This window comes from Prionailurus viverrinus, chromosome D2 (assembly GCF_022837055.1).
Source record: "Prionailurus viverrinus isolate Anna chromosome D2, UM_Priviv_1.0, whole genome shotgun sequence".
Classification (NCBI taxonomy): domain Eukaryota; kingdom Metazoa; phylum Chordata; class Mammalia; order Carnivora; family Felidae; genus Prionailurus; species Prionailurus viverrinus.
The window spans coordinates 65,130,203-65,151,386 of NC_062571.1; the positions used below are offsets into that span (position 1 = coordinate 65,130,203).

At 41.6% G+C, this 21,184-nt stretch overlaps 1 long non-coding RNA gene across 2 annotated transcripts in view; it reads right to left on the reverse strand.

Moving 5' to 3' along the window:
• LOC125148256 (uncharacterized) overlaps positions 1–13,912 on the reverse strand; it is a 50,297-nt gene extending 36,385 nt beyond the window's left edge. For both annotated transcript variants that reach the window (XR_007145473.1, XR_007145474.1), the window contains exons 1-2: positions 13,362–13,912; positions 2,233–2,308 (exon numbers count right to left, since the gene is read on the reverse strand). This is a non-coding gene — a long non-coding RNA (uncharacterized LOC125148256). The remainder of the gene's footprint in view (positions 1–2,232; positions 2,309–13,361) is intronic.
• Positions 13,913–21,184: the final 7,272 nt, after the last annotated feature.

Sequence of the window (21,184 nt, forward strand, 5' to 3'; positions counted from 1 at the left end):
TTCCTATAAAAACCTCGCATTTTGTACAACTCCTTGGTGCCTCTCTCTGCTTGACAGATGGGATGCTGCTTGATTAATGAAATCAATTAATAAAGCCAATTAGATTTTTAAAATCTAGTCAGCTGAATTTTAACACTGCCTTTGGTTATTGAAAGGATTATGGAACCTAATAACAACGTGTGTGTGCATGGGAGGAGGCCCCATACCAAGCGATTTTCTGACATAAGCTGGGGGTCCTACAATTCAATTCAATGCTGATACTCTTCGCCCAGAGGCAGCATCAGATTCTATGGGTTATGTGCTCAGCCCCACAAGACCTCCCCTCCCTTCCCACTTTAAATGCCAGTCACAGTCTCAGGTCCTTACCTATGCTTCTGATCCACCAGCTATAGATTGAGGGTCCAACGACCCCCTCCTTGGGGTTGATTAATTTGCTAGAAGGACAGAACTCAGAAGAACATTTTATTTACTAGATCATGGTTTCTTATAAAAGGATGTAAATCAGAAACAGCCAGATGGGAGAGAAGCCTCAGGCTACATGTGGAGAAAAGGCACAGAGCTTCCAGGGGTCCAAGCGTGGCACCTCCCAGATCTCATTTTCATGAATCCAGAAGCTCTCCAAACCCCATCCCTTTGGGATTTTATGGAGGCTTCATTACATAGGCACAAGTGATTAAATGTAGGCCATTGGCGACCGATTCAACCTCCAGGCGCTGACTTCTCAGCGGATGTCTGGCATCCTTAAGTACATTCAGAAAGTCACTTGATTTATATAACAAAAAACACCCTCATCATTTAGAAAATTCCAAAAGTTTCAGGAGCTCTGGGACAGAAATGAGGACAAAGACCAAATATTTCTTATTATAAATCACAATTTCACAGTTGCATATAGAGTTTTACCAGGATGCAGCCATACCTCTTTGTTTACATATTGTTTATGGCTGCTGGATGGCAGTTACTTAGTTATTACAGAATTGTGTGGTTGTGATAGGGCCTAAAATATTTCCCATCTGGGCTTTACAGAAAAAAAAAAAAATGAGAAAGCTGACCTTTGGTCTCCGTCAGTGATTCTCAACTCTGGTGCATATTAGAATCACCTGCCACGAGGTCCTCCTACCTCTAGAGACTCATTACATTATTCTGGGGTGGAAATGTGGGCATTTATGGTTTTTAAAAACCTCTCAGGTGATTCTAATGTGCAGCCATGCATCAGAATCAATGACTAGGAAATGATTTTACAAGCTGATTGTGATAACAATCAAAACCACTGGAGACAAAATTGGAAAATACGACCAAGTCACAATTCAGAATTTTGTAATATGCCTGGTTGGTAAAGATACTGGTATGATTTACTCAGTGATTGCATGGCACTCACAGTGTATAAGCGCTAATTTTGTGGCTCTGATGATAAAGCCACTGCAAAGCAAAGAGAGGAGCCCCGTAATAAAGTCTGGGATGAGTCTGACACCTACTTGATTTCCCTAAACAAAACTACATTTTATTCCAGAGGATCAGACAAAAGGCAGTTAATTAGAAGATCATCTGTGCCTTGATTAGAAGCCTCACTCTGTGAACAGTACAGAATGCCACTTGTATTAAACACAATTGAAACAAAAGGAACACAACCACAGTACGCTTGTGTTGTCAATTATCTACCTAATCGGCTTATAATTGTAGCTGCTGCTGTCATCTGTATCTCATAATAAAGAATAATTCTTTATAAAGAATAGCCCCCCTCCACACACGCATGTAACCTCCAGTTCACATTTATGTAGAAAGGCTTATAAATCATTCAATCACAATTTTTTGGCTGTATGTGTGGTGTGTGGGTGTGTGTGTGGGCGTGTGTGTGTGTGTGTGAGAGAGAGAGAGAGAGAGGAGAGAGTGAGAGAGAGGACAACCTAAGCACTACTAAGATTAAATTCTGTAGCTTGTGCCCTTCTAATTTAATAGAAATGTTGCTGTTATTGTGAACTACAAAAAGAGATCCAAAGAGGAATCAGTGTGTGAAGAGAATTTCTGTAGAGTTTTCATACTCACCCATCTCATAAAAGATGCTTTCATGCAATACTTCCTACAGAGTTTGAGGAGCTCCTACAGTTGTAAACTAGTAGGAAGGATATTCAGAGTATGACACAACCAGGGTCCAGAATTTACTATCCAGTGTCATTAGAATGAGTTCCGGTAGCCAGAGAGAAACCGTGTCCAAAGCTCCCACTAGGCACTACTCACTGTGAAATTATCTGCCGTCTTGCCGTCACTGAGCCTGTGCCCCTAAGATCCTCACAGAGAGATGAATCCTTTGCCACTGAAAGAGAAGGGATGATAACGGAGACGATAATATTTATAGAAATCATTTCCTTCCCCTTCACTCTTGCCAACCTGTATACAAGGAACTTCTAATACTCAGAGAGAATGGGGAAAAAGAATCTACCCCTCTTCCCTCTCTCCCTGTTGGCAGAGGGATCATTTATTTGATTGGTGAGACCACTGAAGTTACTACTGTCAATTGTCCTTACTTCTCTCTCAGGCAGGGCTAATATGGGAAATGCTGATTGTGCTGCTTGGATCTCGGGATCTTGCCCTTTCTACGCTTGATAAGGTGGGGGGTTGTCTGTCACCTTCCATATATCCAGCCAGGTGAGTGTGTGCTCTGCAAATGCAGCCTGCCATCCCACCTGCTTTTTATGTTTAGAGAGGAGAAAGGATCTGTTAGGAAACCTAAATTCATGTTTCTGCTATGTTGTTGTTGTTGTTGTTTTAATGTTTATTTATTTTTGAGAGGAAGACGGAGACAGAGCACAAGAAGCAGAGGGGCAGAGAGAGAGAGGGAGACACAGAATCTGAACCAGGCTCCAGGCTCCGAGCTGTCAGCACAGAGCCCGACGTGGGGCTCAGACTCACAAACTGAGAGACTGTGACCTGAACTGAAGTCAGATGCTCAACCAATTGAGCCACCCAGGTGCCCCGTCCTTCTAGGTTTTTTAATCAAAATAGGCAGAAATAAAGCTGGCCCACTGATTCAGAATGTGGAGGGGAAAGGCATGTGATGAACTAGTAGCTTCAAACTCACAACAATACTCTTTGACATATTTATAACTATTCTTCCTATGATTCGGAGCACAGGCTCTTCATATTAACCCGATGAGGTCACTGAAATAGGTATTTGTTTCAGATCACTTTTGAACCCTTCTGGCTATCCCTTCTTATTGTGTTCATTCATCTGCTAAGGATCTACTGCAATTTATTCCTCTCTCTGTCCATCCTTCCACCACACCTCCAACAAATTTGTTTCTTTCTTTTTTTAATGTTTATTTATTTATTTTGAGAGATAGAGCAAGCAACAGAGAGCACACTAGCAGGGGGAGGGGCGGAGAGAAAGGGAAAGAGAGAATCCCAAGCAGGCTCAATGCCATCAGTGCAGAGACTGATGTGGGGATTGATCCCATGAACTGTTAGATCATGACCTGAGTGGAGATTAAGAGTCAGACACTTAACCGACTGAGCCCCCCAGATGCCCAGCATTTATTTATTTTTGACATTGTCCCAAACGTTGGTGTTCCTTCTCCAACAAACTCTACCAAGCAGACTGGTTATTCCTCCTAAGAAGACTTTTTCAGTCCTTTAAGCATAAGGAGTCACAAATTGCTGGTAAGAATACACTTAGGTGTAGAGAAGGGAAGAAAGTGAGATTGTCAGTTTCATTCTCTAAATAAAAATTTTTGACTCCTACTATGTGCTAGAGCACTGGAGATACTAATGCAAAACACCTGTGGTCTCTACTTTCAGAGGGATCATATTCTATTGGCTAGTTTAGTGGTTAGAAGTGGGTTCAGTGGGTTAAGCATCAGGCTCTTGCTTCCAGCTCATGATCTGTGGTTAATGAGTTTGAGCCCCACGCTCACAGTGAGGAGCCTGTTGGGATCCTCACTCTCTCTCCCTTTCTCTCTGCCCCTCCCCCACTCGCACTCTCACTCTTTTTCAAAATAAATAAATAAACTATGAAGTTTAGTGGTACATTACCTTGGCCAACCATTGGATCCTCTACAGGCCCCATTTTGTGCCTTTGTTGCCCCATGACTGTGCTGCCCCAGGACGGTACATGTGGTACTGTGAAGAAGGAAATGCTGATAACACAGCTACAGAGAAGAAAGGCAAGGGCAAAAGCCATTTGGGGAACCATCAACAGGAGTTCTATTTCTTGTACCTTTTCTTCTTTGCCTCATCCTAAGTAAGGACATGAAGGGGATTTTGTGAAATCTGTTCCCCTTCTTCCCCAAATCACAGAACCAGAAAAGTAGCCATCAGATAGAACAAAGCAGCTCTCATCCTCATGGCAACTAAGGATAAAGACAGAAAGAAAAAAAAAATTACAACCTCAAGTAGAAATAGGTACTATCATTTAATAAACTTTTATTATTTTTTTTAATTTTAATGTTTGTATTCATTTTTGAAGGAGAGAGAGAGAGACAGCATGAGCAGGGGAGGAGCAGAGAGAGAGGGAGACACAGAATTCAAAGCAGGCTTCAGGCTCTAAGCTGTCAGCACAGAGCCCAACGGGGGGCTCAAACCCACAAACTGTGAGATCATGACCTGAGCCGAAGCTGGACACTCAACTGACTCAGCCACCCAGGTGCCCCCCATTTAATAAACTTTTAAAAGCAAAAATTATTTCTCTATTCAACTGTCTTCTGGGAGAATTACCTAAAAATTAAAAAGTAAATAAATAATGAATATGAACAAGACTGAATGTAGTAAATACCCAGAATTGTTTCAAATTACTGCTGAACATTTTTGTAGAGATGGCCCTGAAGCATCAAAGACTCTTAATGATGCAGCAATCAAATAAATGCAATTTGCACAACACTCTACATTATTATTATTTCAGTAATGAGGAGCACTTCTCTGAGATTGGTTCTACATTAACATACTGGAAGGCAGATGGCCATCATAATTTTAAGAACATCATGAGTTAATCTTGGCCTTGGCTTCCTTCAAACATTACAAATCATACAACTTTAAAATCTGTCAGTTTGAGTGCAAATTGTATCTTTTATGTTCTTTTTTTTTTTTTAATAAGCTCTAAAATTTTCTTCTTGAGAGGATTCATCAGTCTCTCATGGATTGTGGAGAGAGCAGGGAATCTTGAAGAAGTTAGCTCAGTTTGGATAATTGCAACAAACATTGTAATCTTTACTAACTGACTCATAAACGTTAATCTGATTTTTGAAATGAACTAGAAGACAGCCATCAAATTAGGTAGGCCCACAGTTTGTTGGCATGTTAACAATATATTACTGCAATTTTTTAAATTTCTGGTGGTTGTTTCCTTTTACATATGTTTCCTTCTATAACTTTTATCATGACATTCTCCTTACGGTTATTAAAAATCAAGTCTGAAATCACCAATGGTCCTCCTCTAAGAGCACACAAAAAGGTAGAAAAATCTGTTTTGAAATACTAATGCTGCTGTTTCTCAGCTGAATGTCTTTGGAAAAGTTATATAGCTTCTCTGAAGATTTCTTGTCTGTAAAATAGGAATAATAGTACCTACCTTCAAGGTTAGCATCAATAATAAAGAAATTTTACAATATTCTCACTTCTGCAAGGCAACCCACATGAACCTAATCTCCACATATATTCATTCATTCATATAGTCAACATTTTCCCAATTATTCTGCTCTGATATATGTATCAGTTCTCATGCAAAAAAAAAAATATGATTTTGCTGAAAGGTATTTGAACCCTGAGAAAAATGCTAAAAACCAAATTATTCATGGTTCTCCTGCTGAGTTCAGGTTTTAGACTTGAGATGTGAGTTTTGGCACTGGCGTGGAAATGGTTAACGGCTGCCAACAAATACTGCTGGCCTCTAAATATATTATCGTTTACCCATGTGAATTATCTCCTCATGTTTTCTGAGAGAACAGTGCTTACCTGAAATGCTGCAGTATCATAAAAATCATTCTTCAATAATACATTCTGGGTGAAGGGGGGATATATCAGTCAGACAAGATTCTCAGGCCACAAGATTTAAGTAATCAAGTCAAGTAATCAATGCGTTTTATAGCTCATAATGGACAAATTCATCTTTCACTTAAATAACCTGAGTAGCTAAAAGCTTTTGGTAATTTTCTCATTATAAAATTCAGTTGTTTAAAGACAAACTGTTTTTCTCAAATCGACCAGGCATATTCTGTAAATCACAGCTCTGGCACCTTGCTCTTACAAGCCCCTATAAATACCTTCCTTTCTGAAGTAGATTTCAGATTCATAGAATATTCATTTGTGTGCCTGGACACTCCATCAAACAAAAAAAAAAATTCTGCATGATTAAACAGAATATATTATTCTGCCTCTGTATTTGCATAATAAATCAGACCTACACTGTGGGTCACTGAGTGCTAGTTACAGCATCTAACAAGTTGTACCTTCAACCTAGCTCTCAATTTTTAAATGAAAATAATTTTAAAGGAATACAAAGTTTCCATAATTATTGAATTGCAAATGGGTATTCAAGAATATGTGAGCTATTTTAATATGAACATTGCAGCTATGTGATGCCAAAGCAAATAATTCTGTCCATTGTACAGATCAAGGTTTGACCTATCATACAATGGCTCATACTCCTACTTTTGCGATTGAATACTGTGTCAGGGTATCATAGATATAAAATTCTTTCATAGTCCAGGCTCAAGTATCAACAATGGGATGTCTTTGCTTATATCACTCTGTGTTCTCCCTATTGCCTGTTTAGGTAAAAAGATACTAACCATAATATCCTCAATGGAGGGATATACAAAGATAACTGGACTCAAGTCATAAAACATCCAACCATTAAATGTTTAAATTGTTAAAATATTAAAATTGAAAGTAACAATGATCCAAAACAGATCCTTGGGGTCCCCCGAGTGGCTCAATAGGTTAAGCGGCTGACTCTTGATCTCGGGCTCAATCATGATCTCATGATTGGTGGGATAGAGCCCTGCATTGGTTGGGCTCTGCACTGACAAGTGGAGCCTGCTTGGGATTTTCGCTTTCCCTCTCTGCTCCTAATCTGCTTACGTGCATTTGCACTCTCTCTCAAAATAAACATTAAAACAAAACAGATCCTCATTCTGTTCATAATTAGCTATATAAATGCCTTATATATGAAAAAATGTTATTCAGAGTCTCTGTGATGATATGACAATTGAATTTTTATTTGTGGTTTTTTTTTTTACATGTGGATACTTGTAAACAATGGAAAAATATATTGAATGTAAAATACACAAACTAATAACAGTGCACATATATATTAGAGTGGATGTTTCCAAGCAGGAAGCTAAATTATATTCTCTCAATGTTTTAGATTTATCTGATCACGTCTGAAGATGGGTGAGGCAGGCCCTCCAGAAGACTGTTTATATAATGGATCCAGTAACCTTCTGAAAAATATCTTATCTCAAGAGAAAAGAGAGTTGAGCAGTACTAAATTGGTCCAAGAACGATAAATTAATGCCAAAGAGCAAAAGTGGTCTTGAGGAGAGAAGAGTATTGATCATTTATAATCCAATCTTCATGAATTTATGTCTGACAGTTGAGTAGATTGGCTAATTTTTTTTTTTTAATCAGTAAAATAAAAGAACTGTCTTAGTGAACTCTGTAAAAACATAGAGGAAATGAAGTAGTTCTACTTTGTACCTGGGAAACAGAATAAATCAAAAGTAGGGGAATGAACTACCATCTCTCTAGGTCTTATGTATGTGAATATGAAATATGAAAGTTCATGTGAGCAAAGATATAGACCAGAGAAGGAAGGAAATAACATAGAATATCCATAGCCTCAACAGAAGACAATGGAATAGAGCAGAAACAAACAAACAAACAGAAACAAAAATGGCATATAAGATGTCCCCTGGAGAGTGTGATAACTATTTGGGTTGAACTACATGTTTGTAACTTTTCTCCCTCTGATTTTATCATATATGAACAGTGCAGGAAAAAATAATAGAAAAGGCACAAATTATAGCAAAAATAATTCACTTTTGACCTTACCAAATCAGGAAGAATTAGAGGAAAATGGAGTTCTTGCAGGTGAACACAACCAACAATAACCACAACAAAATTCTACTACTGTTATTGTGATCTTTTGTTTACTCTTAACTGGGATAATCTTGTTAATTTCCTATGTTCCCATTAGAATACCGTAGTTTCCCTAAGTATAATACTCCTTGTGTTACAGAACCTGGTCTGGACCACCTGGCAGAAGAACCAAGCAGCACTTGGAGCTCTTGGAAGGCAGGAAGTTTATTTTACTTTGGTGGGCTCAGAAGAGATCACTCTCCAGAGGTCTGAATCCCGTAAGCAGAGGGAACAGTTTATAGTCTGTTACTTCTGCATTCGCATTAGAGCAGCGAGCGGAGTGGGAAGAAAAGCCTGGAAGGGGAGTCTTTGGTTGGGGGCTGGAATTTTCCTATCAGTCCTGTTGGCCATCTTATAACAGATTTTTCCCTATCATTCCCCTCTTTGATGTCCCTTTAGACAGATCTAGGCTGTATTAGAGGGCATCATCTTCATTTATTATGGGCTCGTCCTTTCCCTTAGTTCCCTGACTTTGGTTGTGACCATTCCTGACTACTTTACAAAGTAACAGCATTGTTCTCCAAGGAAGATGTTGGTGTCCCCTTTCCTGGCAACAAAAGTGCCTGTCTGTTTTGGAGGGCAACTCCTGCCAGGGAACGTATTTGACTCTGTAGGGACACTAGGGAGTCGGCCACTTGTTAGTCCCACAGAAGAGCCTATGCCCCTTATGTCAGTCCCTATCCCCGTGGCTATCCCTGCCCCTGGGAGGACAGGTAGCAACACCCCTCATTTAGCCTGGGCCTTAAGGCTGAAGGTTAATCTAAGCACCAACTTTTATCTTGAGAATGATTTAATCTCTTTTTTCTGAAGCTTGAGGCACATTCATCAGTGAAAACACTTTCCCAAAATGGCATTAGTAACCTTCTTACTGGCAGGCAAACCAGCAGACCGATAGAGGTTTACACCACATTGAAGCTTTTCAGCCCCTCAGATTCTTCCACTGAAGACACCCTGCTCTTACAAATGGGGCCCAGATCAGAGGCAATCAATACCAACAAAACATCCTATCCATAAGAGGAAGGTGAGTGTGAGCAGGAACCTCTCGCTGTTTCCCCAGCTTTCTGGGGCAACCTCTGCCAATCCGATGGCAAGAAGTAAGGACAGTCTATTCATTTCATCGGACCAGTGATTCCTCAAGCTTCTGCCATGGGTAGACCAGCCAGCTTCCAGCGTGTGGCTGGAGCAGGGCAGAGATTGGATTTGGGCAGTCTTTCAATTCTGGGGCTCCTCAGGATTGGCACTATTGACTCTGGAGTGGTGGACCCATGGAGTGATATACTTGTGACCTTGAGGGCAGTAGGGGTGGTCGAAATAACAGTATGAGGCCCAGTCCACCGGGTTTGAGAGGGTCTTTTTTCCAGTCTTTGACCTAGACCGAGTCCCCTGGTGAGAAGGGGCGTACAGGGGACCCTAAAGAGATTGGGGCCCTCTCAATGGTATATCGTTGTGTTCTCTTACTCCCTTATCCCCTATTTGGTGCAGGTTCCCTGGGAGGCTCCCTAGACATGGAGGGGGCCTCCCGTATATTAGTTTAAAATGGGAGAAATCTTGAGTTCCTGATGTGTAACGGACACGCAGGAGGGCCAGGGCCAACAGGTCCGGCCATGGGAGGTCTGTTTCCTGACATAACTTGACTAAGGTTCCTTTGAGTATGCAATTCATCTGCTCTACTTTCCCTGAGCTTTGAGGCTGGTTTGTATAATGTCAGCCAGGAACATAGGTCTGTTATCCCTGTGGATTGTGGCTGGCAAGCAGAACCGGGGACAGGGGACAATTTCTTCTTTGAACTCCTGGTGGGGGTCTCAGTGCAGATAAGGGAGGGAGCTATGTCTACCTCCTTATTAGCTGCTATCTTGGCTGCTTTGTCTGCTAGACAATTTCCTTATGCTGTAGGGTCGTCCCGCTCCTGGTGTCCTTTGCAGCATAGAACTGTAACTTCTTTTGGACACCAGAAGGCCTCGAGGAGCATTAGTATTTTCTCCTTGTTCCTGTTGGTCTCTACCGCGGTGAGGAGGCCCCTCTCTTTGTGGATTGCCCCATGTATGCGTATGGTAGCAAAGGCGTACCCGGAGTTGTTGACGAGCTTGTCTTTACTAGAGCTGAGCGCTTGGATTAAGACATGTCACTGCATACCCTGTCATTTGAATGCCCTCTGTGATGAAACTGCTACCATCACTGAACAAAGTGAGGTCTGGGTTCTATAGGGCCTGGTCAAGAAGATCTGGGCAGCTTGTGAATACCTTATCTATCACCGAAGAGCAGTCATGATCTGATGTCCTTCACAAGGTAGGAAAGTTGCAGGGTTCAGTGTCCATACTGTTTTAAGAGTGACCCGTGGATTCTCACAGAGGATTCCTGGTATTGTGTTAGCCGAGAGTTAGAGAGGCATGAGAGACACAACAGCATGAGGAACCTTGACGTTTAGTTCTTGTCAGGGTGAGTTTATCTGCCTCCTTAATGAGCAGAACTGTGGCTGCTAGCTAGTGCCCTAAGGCACAGTGGCCATCCTGCCACCATCGGGTCCAGCCTCTACAACAGGTATGCTGCTGCCATGGCCAAGGGCCAACAGTCTGTGTGAGAACCCTGAGGATGACCTTTACCTTCTCATGCACAAAGAGATTAAAAGGCTTTTTATATTTGGCAGGCCAAGGGCTGGTGTCTGTCCCAAGGCGGACTTTATCTCTAGGAATGTGGCTTCAGCCTCCTCTTTCCAGACAGGGGGTTCTCGATCCGGCCCTACCAAGAGATTATAGAGGGGTATTGCCAGTGCTGAGAATCTGGGAATCCGGATTCGGCAGAATCCCACAGCCCCTAGGAATTTTCGTAGCCCCTTCTTAGTTTGGCGCTGGGGTAGGGAGGTCTCTGGCCCTAGTGCTCATTTTCCTTGGGTAAGGAGGAAGCCTAAGTATCGGACTTGCTCTTGGCAGATCTGTGCCTTTTTTCATGAGACCCGATACTCTGAGTCTGAGAGTTGGTGGAGGGCCCTTCTGCCCTCTGTACAATTCTCTCAGGTATTGCTGGCAAGGAGGAGGTCATGCACATACTGGAGAAGGGTGCAGTGTGTGGCCTCCCTTGGAAAGCCAGCAGTCTCCAGCCAGTGCCTCCCCAAAAAGGGTGAGGTGAGTTTTTAAACCCCTGTGGGTTTAAACCCCTGTGGAGGCACGTCCAACTCAGTTGCATCTGATGCCCTGTGTCTGGTTCAGTCCATTCAAAGGAAAACAAAGGTTGGATCCGTGGGGGGAGGGGGGGTGCCAAGAGAAGGCAGAAGAAGGCATCCTTTAAGTCTAGGCAGGTAAACCATCTGGAAGAGCCTGGAATCTGGGTGAGGAGGGTGTACAGGTTTGGGACCACCAGGTGCAAGGAGCTTGAACTGGTCGGTACTTTCCTACCGACTTCTTTACTGGTAAAAGCAGGGTGTTCCAGGGTGATTGGGACTCAACCAGAATGCCTGCTTCTTTGAGTCTGGTCAGGTGTTCTTGGATGCCTGCCCTTGTCTCTTGTGGGAGGGGGTATTGCCGCTGTCTCTGCGGTTGAGCCCCTGGGATTAACTCTACAATGACTGGGGCCTGGTTGTGGGCAAATCCGGTGGGGGAGGGGAGGGTTGTCCTTGGCCCATACAGTGGGAAAGGCAGTCCTGAATTCGGGCGGGCCACTTGGTTGGGCTTGGGTGCAGAATAGCCTCCCTTTGGGTCCAACTGGAGGCTGGTGCGTCCCATTGGCTCAAAGGTTATTTGGGCCCCCAGTTTTGAAAGTATATCCTGGCTAAGGAGAGGGATAGGGCACTCAGGTAGGTAGAGGAATTCATGCCGTACCGTGTGGCCCCCAAATTCACATAAAAGTCATAGTTTGGCCCCCTACTTTTATTTTGACATGGGTTCATGGGGGCCAAGAAGTAGTGAGCCTGGTCCCCCTCAATATGAATCTATTCCTGCTAGGCCTATGAGGTCTTTTTTGCAGGGTTCTTGTGCATATCAGCTGGGTTTCTGGGACTTTCCCCAGTTGGAATATTTATTCTTTTAATGTTCTTTCTCCTTGTAGTAGGAGATCCCTTGCTAAAGAGGTTTGGGGCCTCCCCACATTTGACGGCTGGACCTTCCCTGTCCTTTTGTCGTGTCTCTCTTCTGCCTCGGATCAGACAGGGTATAAGCCTCGCAGAGACCCTCAAAATAATCCCCGGGATTCCCCTTGCTGCAGGGCATATTCATGGGCTTCTTAGCCCCTGCTCAGATGCCCTGGAGGACAGCCTCTTGGTACCAGCAGGTGTGGACCAGCATCTGGAGGATGCCTGAATCAGGCCGAGGGCAGAATTTGGCCACTGATCTGGGGGGGAGAGAGGATCTGCTGAGTCCGGAGGTGGTGGGGAGACTGAAGGTGGCGGAGTATTGGGATACCGGGGGTTCATATAGCGGGGTAAGATTGGTTCTTCCTCTGGATCACCAGCAAGAATTTGTGGAGGTCAGGACTTCTGTTGACCTTCTTTGGGCCACTTTGTCGAGGCCACTAAGACACTAGCGTGTCCCTGTTTGTTGCAGGTAACTCGCACCCAAGGGGGAAGGGTTTGTGCAATCTCTAACCAGGAGTCGATATAAGGGAACTGATCAGGATAACCTGGGTCTCTGCCAACAACATGCCAGATGCGGTGCACCATTGGGACACCTAAGGTTCCCTCCGAAGGCCATCCTACACCAAAAGTAGGCCATTCCAACTCGCATAGGGTCCTTACTTGCCAGGTGTCACCTTAATTCCATAGTCTCCCAAAAACCCCTTCTTTGCTCTGTCCTGACCCTGCAATGTTCCGTGGGATGGAGTCAAAAAGACAGACAGACGGGTAGGGGTGACCCCTCTAATGAGGAGACCAGTCAGATGCCCATCTGGCTGTGTCCCAAAGGAACCTAGATGACACTTAGCCATAGCAGTCTCAGCTTTGTGACTTACCACCGGAAACTATTCCGATGCCGCCATAGACTGTATGCCATTCACCACAGAATCACAGACAGGCCCACTCAGACTCCATGGGCTTCTGGGGACCTTAAGGGTGCCCGCCCATAGAGCCACAGAATCGAACCTGGCAGGCAAGCCAGACCCAGTCGCATATTCACTCACATACACACCAGAGGTTATGACATTCCCTCCCACGGAATTTCTACCTGTGAGACCTCTCAAGTCCCCAGGGAGTGATCAGGTCCCCCTTCTGCCCCTATGGGTGGGCCAGACCGAACTGGGGCCCCAGGCCTTACCTGTATCCCACATCGGGTCCAGATCCTCCACGGCCAAGTCTCCTCCAGTGCAGTGGGAACGGCAGACAGACTGGGGCCGGCCTAAGGCCACCAAGAGGGAGACTGCCGAAATTCAGGCAGGGCGCGCCTTCTCCGTTGCGATTCCTCGTTCCGTCACCGCCTCGCCGTTTTCCCAAACAGGTGGCAACAATGGGCCAGCACGGTTTCCCGGTCAGGAAACCAAATGTTACGGAACCTGGTCTGGATCACCTGGCAGAAGAGCCAAGCAGCACTCGGAGATCTTGGAAGGCAAGATTATTTCACACTGGCAGGTCAGAGGAGATCACTCTCCAGAGGTCTGAACCCAGGCATAAGCAGAGGGAACAATTCATAGTCCGTCACTTCCGCATTCCGTATTAGTAGTCATTTGGCGCATGCGGGGAGCTGGGTGGGAAGAAGAACCCGGAAGGGGAGTCTTCCTGTGGGGACTGGAATTCCCCTGTCAGTCCTGCTGGCCATCTTGTAACAGATTTTTCCCTATCAGTTGTACTCACTGACTCATTCCTTGAATAAACCATTTTGCACGAATTACTTAGAAGTCAGCTTTCCCTGTCATGTCTATATTTGCAAATATAGGCAATGGCATCCCTAGAAGCATGGGTCATGAAACCAACACAGTATCCAGATCGTCGCATATATTTGTTCTTCTCTTTGTTGCGTGCTGATGATCTGGGCTTACTTTTTTCCCCCTTGATTTTTTTTTTTCTTTTTCTTTTTAAAACATACTAGGGCAGTCTACCTCCGGAAGAAATCAACACAATGATGAATACTGACCCTTGGGGCATAATTTCATGTCATTAGCACAGTGAAACCAATGGCAGTAGCAAAATGATGCATTTTTTTAAGCCTCTCTGCTCCGTCCCATTTCTGTGGTTTTTAATATGCTATTAAAAGTCAAGGTTTGTCATTTTCTCAGAAAACTGAATGTCTGGGACGATATTGCTTTCATTTATTAATGCTTCGACAAATGTTCATGTCCACAATGTCATCAGACAGAACCCTAAAAATTGCACCATGACAATATAACACAACTGAGTTGTGGGTTGTGGTATAAAAGACATCAACCCAAGGCATTACAAAAGGAAGCATCTTTTGTTCAAAAACTTCATAGATAAAATTATTTAGGGATTTAAACTGAACATTTTGAGGCACAGTGTTTCAGCTCCATATCTTTAACCAGTTTCTAAACATTTGTATCCCCACAAATTGCATATTCCCTAACACGTGACAGATTTTTAAAAAAATATGTATTGAATAAACGAATGAAGAAATCCTTCAAATTTGAGAGTGCCACAGAGTTGCAAGTACCTACTTTCATTAGACTAAAGAGCGTTTGTAAGATGGACCATAGATGGTACTGCCAGAATACCAGAAGTCATTATGTCACTGCCTGATTGCTGGCACCAGTCACACGGGATCTGTCTGGTTGGTTTTCCTGTTCAGTCTGCCCCTACCTGTCTGTCCAAGTCCCATTCTTGGTCATTGCCTCTTCTGTCTCACTTCTCTGACCAAAGCTCTTCATTCCCTATTGCGGTACCTGTGAATTATAATTTTTTATACTGACTTTTAAAGATTTCCATGATTTGTGCCTTATTGAACCCCATTTTCTATCCATCTCTTTCCTGTGAATTACCCTTTCCTTGTCCTAGTGCTCTGGCCTTACTGATCTGTGGCCATTCACCAACCATTCCTACCTCTGTGATTTGCATCATCAAGTTCTCCATTGCTACAAATACTCCGCTCCTTTCTGTCCTTTCAAATGCTAATCAGTCTTCAATAGTTAGTTAGAGGGCTTCTGTGAAGTCTTTTCAAACTCATTGATATCTCATTGATCTTTCAATCATTCACTGCTCATTTACTACGTGCTGAGATGCAAAGTTACCAGCTGCCAACAATGCATATACTAGTATAATTCAGGTCCAAGTTTTGAAATTCTTATATTCTAGTGGGAAAGATAAATGTGTAAATAAATAATTACAACGTACAGGGGCGCCTGGGTGACTTGGTCGGTTGAGTGTCCGACTTCGGCTCGGGTCATGATCTCACGGTCCGTGGGTTCGAGCCCCACGTCCGGCTCTGTGCTGACAGCTCAGAGCCTGGAGACTGTTTCAGATTCTGTGTCTCCCTCTCTCTCTGCCCCTCCCCTGTTCATGCCCTGTTTCTCTCTGTCTCAAAAATAAATAAACGTTAAAAAAAATTAAAAAAAAATAATTACAACGTAGAGAGATAAGCACAAATCTGAATATATACAGATGGCTACAAGAGTACATTTACAATCCTTAAATATCTTTCACATGAGAACACATTGTATATTTATTGCCCTGTTGTTTTTGATGTTGTACATGCATTCAGTATGGTTTTCAGGACATGCAACTTGAGGACAAAAACAATGTTGGATTGCATTATGTTTGTGTGTTCTTCACACAGCCTAACATAGGGATTCTTATTAGTTGATTTTTCCTTTCTCCCTGGGCTTACCTCAATTTATAGAAAAAAAAAAATTAGCAAATGAAAACAATTATTTTTTGACATTATTCTTCAATATGTTCTCTTTTAAAATTTTTTTTGACTTATTCAAAGGGAATAAGCAGATAATTCATACAAAGAGAATAAAAGTAGGAGAATAAAAGTATAGAAGGATATTCAACTGTACAAACTATTAAAGCTTTCTAAAAAAAATTGACAAGAGACCATTTGATAAAACATTTTATAGCTTTAGAATATTCTGGGTTATATAGCATATAAATTACACTATATTCATTGGTAAATAACTGACCACCTGGGTAAAAACCATTTATTTATTTATTTATTTTTAAATGTTTATTTATTTTGAGAGAGAGAGCACAAGCGAGTGAGGGGCAAAGAGAGAGGGAGAGAGAATCCCAAGCAGGTTCCACTCTGTCACACAGAGCCTGACATGGGGCTCAAACCCACAGTGAGACCATGACCTGGGCCAAAATCAAGAGTCAGAGGCTTAACTGGCTGAGCCAACCAGGCACCCTGTTAAAAGCCATTTAAATACTAAGGGTTTCTAAGAAATCTAGTGACAGGTATAGCATCTCAACAATGTTGTCAAAAAAAAAAAAAAACAATGTTGTCAAACAGTCATTCATTCATTTATCCCCCTGGGGATTCAGCAGTAAACACAATAATTGTTATCCTCTAAAACTATTATTCTAGCTCTATTTGGGTTGGAAGTAAGAGACAAATGGAAATAGTAGACAGGTAAGCAGGTAGATAGATGACTGATGGATAGATAGAAGATTTGCAGATGAGAGATGTGTTTGTATGAACACACACACAAACACACATAAGCACACACATGCAAATTAGAGCATATAGTGATAACTATTAAGGATAATAAAGCAAGGTAAGATAGATAGTTTGGGGCTTTTGACTTTCTAGGCTTCCATATTAGTTAGCAGTATCTCTGTTCCATATTAGTTAGCAATATCTCTGTTCATGTTCACAGGATGGCTACAGCAATATTGTTCGCTATAGTAGAGGCAATGACCACACATGGGAGTTGGACAGGCAGGTAAGGATGGAAAGAACAGGAAAACCAACCAGAGTGACATAATGACTTCCTATAGCCTTTAGCAGAGAGAGAATAAGAATCAAGCGATTCTTTTCTTGAAGCTTTCTGTTTTCATGGGATGTAAAATATTTCCCAGAATTCACTTAGCCAACATGCCCCTATTTCTTGTTGGGCAGCAGTGAGTCACATGTCCTCCCTGACACTGACTGAAAATGGTGGGATTATCATGAATGGCATAAAAATGATTTGTCCTCTAGAGCCACACAAGGAGTTTCCCTTCCCACCAAGCACGTTACCCAGTTTGACACAGAAGCCAAATCAGTCCTCTGTTACCAGGGAAAGAAGGAGGCAGATGGCTTTAGGGGAACTCAACCAACATTGTCGGTCCACAAGGTTAACTTAAGAAGTTAAACTGGCTGTCCATAGTCACAGGGCTATTAATTTGCAGAGCTCTGACTGCAAACCGAGTCTTTTGACTCAGGTCTCTGCTTTTTCACTGCTGAGCAGACTGTAGCCTCCAGTTGTTTTGTTCTAGGCACAAGGCAAGCATAGTCACAGAGTAGATGTGTATGGAAGGAATGGATGAAGGCACAGAATACACTAAATAAAAACACTAACATGTTTCTCCAGAATGTGTTTGGGTTTTTTTAAACGCATTCCAGTTTTTCAACTCCCTTCTTAAAATGTGTACACAGAGCTGAAAACACTGCTGAATTTCAGTTCTTTTATTATAAAACAAAGGGCTAAACCTTATGATTTCAATGGCCTCTCAGCTTTATGTCTCCCAAGTGAAGATGTATTCTTACTTTATCCAGTAAATAAATTCTTATTCCTAATCAATAGACCTCTAAGGACCTTAATAATTATTTAAAATGCATCATTTCAAAATCATTATAAATTATTAAATAACTTGCTTTTCAAAGGGACATAGCATTATAGGAGCTTGTACCCCAGAACAGGCACACATGTTGATGTATAGAGAAAATACACATCTCATCCATGGACATTTTTATCAGCTAATCCCATCCATACTGATTTCCCCTTGGCTTTGGGTTGACTTTCTCCATGTGTAAGAGATTTTCTAGAAGAGTGGGTAGACCTCGAGCTCTTGATAGTCACTGTCCCACCTCTACCACTAACTTGGCAAGTGGTCTTAAAAACCATGTGATCATTTATAATCTCTATTTCTTTCCTTTAGAAAGAAACTAGTTGCATCTTCCTTGTTGAATTTTGGTAATGATCATACGTGATTTTCATATGTGATAATAAATGCACAGTGCCTGACACATAGCTATCATTTATTAAGTGATAACTCTTGTTTGTTTTTTTTCAATGTTTTATTTATTTTTGAGAGGGACAGTGTGAGTGGCTGGGGGGCGGTAGAGAAAGAGGGAGACAGAGGATCTACAGCGAGCTCTGCACTGACAGCAGTGAGCCCGATGTGGGGCTCAAACTCATGAACCGTGAGATCATGACCTGAGCTGAAGTTGGTGCTTAACCGACTGAGCCACCCAGGTGACCCAACTCTTGTTTTTAATAATACGTTGCACCGTTTCCATCTATAATTTTGTTTTATTCCTTAGTAACTTAATTTTACCTGTTAATCATGTCTTATTGGACCATCTCTAAGAGCTTAGGAGGCAAGAAAAACAACAAATTATTTCTTTACTATGTTTACTCTTCAGATTTCTCAATGCATAGTAATTAATAATAAATATATATCAAGTGAATCTATCTATGTATCTATCTATCATCTATCATCAATCTATCTGAATATAGTGCTTGCTGTGGACATTCCATAAAGAAATGTTGAATAAGTAACATTGAAACTCAAAAATCTTATGATTTGGTGGTCCTAAAATAATAGACTTTGACTTCCTGTGAATCTGATAAATTGTATAGAAAGCCCTGAAAATAATTTATTTTTTTCTCTTAAAGCCAAAATAGGGATAAATACGCAAAATAACATGAAGTATGTTCTCAATCTGCGAAGACTGAGGTTATCTAGTATAACTTCAAAGAGGTTAGGTAGTATAACCCCTCATGAAGTATTGGACAGGAAAGGAAACTATCAGATTTAGCCAAGGTATTTGAAATTAAGTCTGGTGTGAAGTAAGGGGAAGTGCATTAATCCGGTTAAGTCTTCTCTTATTTTATGCTGGAAGAATAAAAATTATTTTTATCAAAAGCATCCTTTGATGTTGATGCTGATGTCAGTTCAATTGCCCTTTCAAAGCAGAAGTTCAGAGCAGGGGCCCAGAAGTTTGTATTTCCCATTCAATTATCTCCAAGGAAGATATATGAAGCATATATTTGCATGAGTCTGAAACACCAGCCTAAGGGAAAGAAACTGAAGCCTATCTGCTTGTGAACAATGGGCTTCATTTCATGCTTTGTTCTAGCGGGCAATGGACTTTATTCAATCACTGAGGAACAGTAGCTAATTTTCCCTTCTAGTCCCCAGGGCACACTTGGTATTAAATGAAAGCAGTAAACTGGCATATGGAAAGCATTCAATAAATGGTGGATAACGTCTTATCTAACCTTTGGATCAGTCCTATTGAAGTAGGCTTTATTATTCTCATTTTGTAGATAATGAAATGGAAGCTCAGATACATTATATACATTTGGCATCCAACAGCCCTGGATTTGAATCACAGTTCTGCCAAATTCTAACCCTGTATCCTTGGGCAAAGTCTGTCCTATCTTTACTAAGCCATAAGAAGTCCATTTCCCCCTCTAACAGCCAGTCGACTTCAATGGAAGTCATATTTTGTGGACCTTGCACATCTATCACCTGAACTTTACTTGGGGTTGTACAGACTGGGTACAGACCTGCACTGTGCTCTGCGGATTTATCCCCATCACATCAGGATGCACACCCTTGCTCTTACATTGTTAGTGCTGAGGGAACTCAGAGCTTATTGTTCTGCTTATGCAAAGCTTAAACTTATGAGCTAGGGAATTGTTTCAGCTTTTCATAAATGATTTGTCTTTTTGATAAAATTTCATTTGATAATTCATTAAAAAATGACGAAAGGCCATCACTACAGGGCACCTTGGGTAGATCAGAGCCTAATATCACAGAAACCTTTCCCCAATCTTTTTAGATCATCAAGCTAAATAATGGATCTGAAGTTTCCCGATGTCTTTTCTGCCATGAAGTTTAAATTAGATGTGGTCTCCCTTGGGTACCATTCAAAAGAGTTCTAATGACAGTGTAAAAATATTGAAAGAAGCTAAACGAGATTCTTTTATTTAAATATACATAACTATATATGTACTAACTTCACTTGATTGAAATGAAAAGGAAAGAGCTAACTTCAGTATTAATATCATTCCTTCATTGCTCGACTTTATATATAAATGCCAATAATTCTGAGGTTTTGCAAGATGGATATTTATAATTACTGCAGATTTCATTAGCTAAAAAGCCAGAATTAGAAGGTAAAAATTAGATTTTAATGAACAATTCTTTGGAAGGATGTCATGAATTGGTATCTGGAGGATATAAGCACAACTTAAAAACCAAGCAGATTAAGTGAGTGTGAGTCCAGAAAGGACTGGATAGAATAAAGATTAAAATAACTTCAAAGACAGGTCCCTGTTGAACCACTTTTCCCACCCCCTGAGGAAAGTGACATAGTATGCAAAGAAATAAGGAAGAATATGAAATGCATGCTTGAAAAGGTAATTTGTGTTTTAAGGCTTCATATTTGATGGGGAAATTTTCAGTTGACAATTTTTACAGTTGTGATTTAACACAGCAAATTAAAGGCTTTGGCAGCAAATAAATAGATTCACAATGATTGGTGCTGAAACTCAATGGCCTTCCACAGGATATTGTTCAAACTCTGCCTTGTCAGACCTCATGAATCCAGCAGCATCTCGGGCGAGGTTAATGATCAAAAATAAATTTAGGGTATGGGTTTTCCAATCCAGCCTGGGAGGAGATCTTCTGCTGAGGATGATAGAAATAATAACAAGTAATATTATTATCATAGCCAAATGCACAGAGCAGTTTTCTATGCCATGCACAATGCGAACATTTTATATGCCTAAAACACGTTTACTTGAAGGTATGATTTAACAAGGAGATCGAAGAGACAAAAATAAGGAGAACTTTTGCCTTGCAGTCTTGGTTTATTTCTGTTAAGTAGTGTGTATTGGAAAATAGTTTCATATCAGTTAGACTTATAATGGCATTTATATTTTTAAAATAATAAAGTGTTTTTAAAAATTTTCT